Source organism: Anastrepha ludens, chromosome X (genome assembly GCF_028408465.1).
Source record: "Anastrepha ludens isolate Willacy chromosome X, idAnaLude1.1, whole genome shotgun sequence".
In the NCBI taxonomy this organism is placed as follows: domain Eukaryota; kingdom Metazoa; phylum Arthropoda; class Insecta; order Diptera; family Tephritidae; genus Anastrepha; species Anastrepha ludens.
This window is the reverse complement of record NC_071503.1, coordinates 18,767,432-18,772,370: the sequence shown is the minus strand read 5'-3', so window position 1 is coordinate 18,772,370 and position 4,939 is coordinate 18,767,432. Positions and strand designations below refer to the sequence as shown.

At 39.7% G+C, this 4,939-nt stretch overlaps 1 pseudogene; it reads right to left on the bottom strand.

Moving 5' to 3' along the window:
* Window positions 1-1,596: 1,596 nt before the first annotated feature.
* Window positions 1,597-3,469, bottom strand: LOC128869797 (uncharacterized; annotated as a pseudogene).
* Window positions 3,470-4,939: the final 1,470 nt, after the last annotated feature.

Below are 4,939 nucleotides of genomic sequence, written 5' to 3'. Positions count from 1 at the left end.
TCTGGAAGTTTTCTAATATCTTCATGACAATATTTATATATTCGCTTGCTTGATAACGACTTTAACCTATATCTATCACCATCCAAAACCTCTATTACCAAAAACGGTCCCTTAAATTTTGGGTCTAGCTTGGTTTGGTGTCTCTCCTCGTTTTTAAGAAGGACATAATCACCAACACTGTGTCTTACAACGGCTGCCTTGGATTTATAGAATCGATTTTTATCGTAAGAAGCTAAAGATTTCATGGTGCTACTGGCTCTAGCTCGCGTAGAGTCTAAGTCCACTTCCAGCTCTGTGTCCCATGGAGGAACCAATCCGAGAGGTCGAGCTTCTTTCCCTATCAACATCTCTAAGGGACTTGCATCCGTTGCCCGATTAGTTGTGCAGTTTAATGCTAACTGCACTTCGCCAAGAGCCTCTTGCCAGGATCTGTGACTTAATTCAACTGCGGTTAATAGATTTTTAAGCGTACTCATTACCCGCTCAACTTGTCCATTAGCACGACTTGCCCCAGTCGCAATTAAATGAAGTTTAATATTGTTTGAACAACAAAATTCTGAGAACTGTGTGCTTAAAAAACATCTACCCTGGTCGGCTATAATGCGCGTTGGTACACCAAATAAAGAAATTGAAGACTTCGTGGCCTTGATACAGCTCTCTGTATCTATCTTGAGAGTATGATATAGGTGTACGAATTTTGTGAAGCCATCAATTTGAACAATAATATATTTCTTCAAATCACTTTTGCCACTTAATTTGCCAGTTATGTCCACATGGACGGTGTGCCAGGGGATACTGACCTTTGGAATAGGGTGTAGCTCTGCTTGAATTTTGCCAGAGTGTGACTTGGCTGTTCTACAGGTTATACAATTGTCAACAATTCTGAGAACTGTGTGCTTAAAAAACATCTACCCTGGTCGGCTATAATGCGCGTTGGTACACCAAATAAAGAAATTGAAGACTTCGTGGCCTTGATACAGCTCTCTGTATCTATCTTGAGAGTATGATATAGGTGTACGAATTTTGTGAAGCCATCAATTTGAACAATAATATATTTCTTCAAATCACTTTTGCCACTTAATTTGCCAGTTATGTCCACATGGACGGTGTGCCAGGGGATACTGACCTTTGGAATAGGGTGTAGCTCTGCTTGAATTTTGCCAGAGTGTGACTTGGCTGTTCTACAGGTTATACAATTGTCAACAAATTTACGGACATATTTATTAATTTTGTCAAACCAGTAGTATTGATGTACCTTGTCAAGGGTCTTTTGCCATCCTAGGTGCATGATCGACTCATGTACCTGATTTACCACTGACCACCTGAAAGTTCGGGGCACGACTGGTAAACATCGTGTTTTACCCATTTTCTGTATTTTGCGAAACAACATCCCTTTTCTTAAATCGTATGTTTTAACTATATCGTCTGGTAACTCGTTGGAATTCAGCTTACCAACAATGTTGACGATATCTGGATCCAGTTGCTGTTCGGCCAACAGCCAATTACTTGATATTTCTGCTATGTTTATTCGCTTTTCAGGTATTTTATCCAAAACTAACTGTGGTGGTGAAGGAACTGGGTTTCTAGATAGAAAATCTACATGTGCCATACGTTTCCCTTCTCTATATTGTATTGTGAAATTAAAGGCAAAGGATACCTGTCTGCTATCGTATTAGAATTCAGCTCTCTGTAATCGACACAAAGGCGATCTGTCCCATTTTTCTTTTTGACGAGCAGCATGGGACTTGCAAAGGGAGAACAACTGGGTCGAATGATATTACATTTTAGTAGCTCACTCAACTTTTCTCTAACGATATCTCTTTCTTCAGGGCTAAGTCTATAGGGCCGGCGTTGTACAGTTTTGCTATGGTCAACCAATCGAATTTTCATTTCACCTGTAGTAACACGTGTAGATGGTGTTCCCTTACTAAGTGCAGAGGAATAATTCTCAAGTAATTTTATTAAGTTGTTTTTATCAGATTCACACAACTCGGTGTCAAGATTGGTGAGGTCAACTGGTTCCACATCTACTGAACAAATATTTACAGATTTGGCATTCATAATTTCGAACTTGTTTCTAGATATAATAATATTGAATCCTTGATTAATGATTTCACGACCAATAACAATGTTACTTTTCAAATATTTATCTTGCACAACATGAAACAATATCTGAAGTGAGTTTTCGTTTATAGTAACATGACTTAAAATCTGTAATGTGCTATATATACCAGTATCACCAATGCCTTTTAACATGATAATGTTATGAAAGGGCTTTCCGGACAACTTACCGCTAATTTTCTCTTTTATAAGTGAACATTCTGCACCCGAATCAAAGGAAATTGGGTAGATCTCACCTCGCTGTATCATAGTTCCCGTCGGCTCTGGCACGTAACACTGGTTCACGGTCTTCTGTTGAGGGACTGTTTTTTGCTTGTTGATGCATCTTTTGAACATTGATTTGCAAAGTGTCCAGGCTGGCCGCACTTAAAGCAGGTAACTAACGGCTTATCCCGCTGAGGTGTCGCATCGGCTTTTTGTTGTATTTTCTTTCTGCACTCAGCAATTTTGTGTCCTGGTTTCCCACAGAAATGACACACTATTGCCATTCTCCTCTTCTTGATATCAGGTCCAGAATCGTCATCACGGTCAACATTACGGTGCTTTTGAAATGTGAATGCACCAAGTTCAGATTGTAGCTCGCTTCTAGTTTGCAACTTTGATGTAAAAACAATTCGTTGCAAACGGTTGTCCACATTTGCCAAATGCGCGAGCACAACTGAAACAGCTATTTCCTCTATATTTTTGTTTTGCCAATTAGCAGTTAGAGATGTCACCAAACGACTAGCGTAAACCGCAAGGCATTCGCCGTTAGTTGGGCGGCTGTTCAGCAAATTTAAAAACATTGCCGACGACGTCTCGTTGTTTTTATAGCGGTGGAGAAATAATTCCTTGAATTCATTCCACTTAATGCCGGGATATGAAATTTAGGTTAACCACTGTGAAGCACTGCCCACCATAGCCTCACTTAACGCCATGATCAGCTTGCTTCCTTCTATGGGCTGCTCCGTTAATATTATGTCTGCGGTAATACACCATTTCGAGGCATCGGCGTCTGCGTTATCAGAAAAAAATTTTGGCAAAGTGACGCCACGTGTTTGCTGCTGTTCGCGTGTTGATGCTTGCATGGTTTTTACAAGCTCCAACAGGTTTTGATTTCGCATCTGTAGGATAATGCGCCATTGATCCTCTGAGAATGCAGGAGGTGGTGCCGATCCCACTTCTGATGTCAAGGAACGCTCGTCTTCCATTTTTCCTTTTTAAAGCGCAGTGAGTTTTGGTGCGTAGGCTTTGCGATCTCAAATTAGACTGGCCTTCTTCTGTTTCTCTACCTCGCACCGAACCACACTCGACGACAGCGCTACCACGCTGTAGTCGCGCTATAACGGCTCCTCTTCAAGCGACAAAATGCAAATAACCAATCACAGCACAATTAGCGGCTGATGTAATATTACTAATGTGATGAAATTATGATTCTGGTGAAATACCCAAAACAGAATACTCATACACTCACACATACACATACAGTACGCAGCAACATGCGCATACAGTGCGTGCATACAGTACGCTCCGACATATACATATACTAGCAACCCGCCCAGCTTCGCACGGGTATAAAATATATACCCTATGTCACTCACTGAAAAAATGATTAAAATCGATCCAGTAGTTTTGGCTTATTCATTATTGCCCGTGGCCCGCACGCGTTAAAGTTGGAGTAAAACAATTCTCCTTTCTTTATAGCATGAAGATTTCCTGCTATCTTTGGGATATCTAAATTCATACCCTACATTTTTGCATATTAACTTTTTGCATTTTTACATATGTATTTATTTTATTTTTACAACAATTACTATATTACAGAATGTCTTTATATACAACGTTCATAGCCTTCTTGTCATTAGACAATACAAACATGTTTTCTCTAGAGGTTACTCTTGAAAGAGCGACATACAGTTGGCCATGTGAAAAACAGTCAACACTCAAATCTAAGCCTGCAACGTTGAAGGTTTGACCCTGAGATTTATTAATGGTCATTGAAAAAGATGTCTTTACCGGAAATTGTAAGCGTTTAAATTGGAATGGTAGATCCGATGGTATCAGAGGGATTCGGGGAATCAATACATCTTCTCCGGTACCACATCCTGTGAGTATTGTGCACTCTATTATGAAAGTTTTCAGTGATTTTACCATCAAACGCGTGCCATTGCAAAGTTTAGGTGGACTTAGGTTTCTTAATAAAATAACAGGACAACCTATTTTCAGCTCCATTTTGTGAGGAGGGATTCCAGACGATTTCAAAGAATTTAGAAATTCTGTAGGAGATTGAACAGCTTCTTCCAAATCGAGAACAGTATCGACCGAGTAGTATATTTTCGTCGGCGCATTAATCTTTGAAATAATCAAGTTATTTACTTTATCTACTTGTTCGTTAGTTGGTGACAGAATAGCTCTTTCTTTAAACCAAGATATTGTCTTATAACTTATGTTATCAATGTCTGGATAGACATTGTTGACTAACTCTTGGATGTTGTCTATCAAAACACAAAGGTTTTCTAGGTTAATCGTTCCCTCACTTTGTGTTAATTCTCCATTGCCAACTTTTAGCAGCATCTCTGGAAATAGCCTGTTCTCACGTGAAGATGACGAAATCCTCATATTAGTTTTAAGCTCTAATTTATTGACATACGACTAAAGGTGGGATCTTTTTAGCGAAGCATTTATTTCGTCAGCACGTGTTCCTCGAGTCACAACTGGTAGGATTTGACGGAAATCTCCTGAGAACAGAATTGTACATCCACCCATAGGTGCATTTTTGTTGCGCAAATCGCGCATTGTCCTATCCAGTGCTTCCACAGACGTCTTGTTTGACATGGTA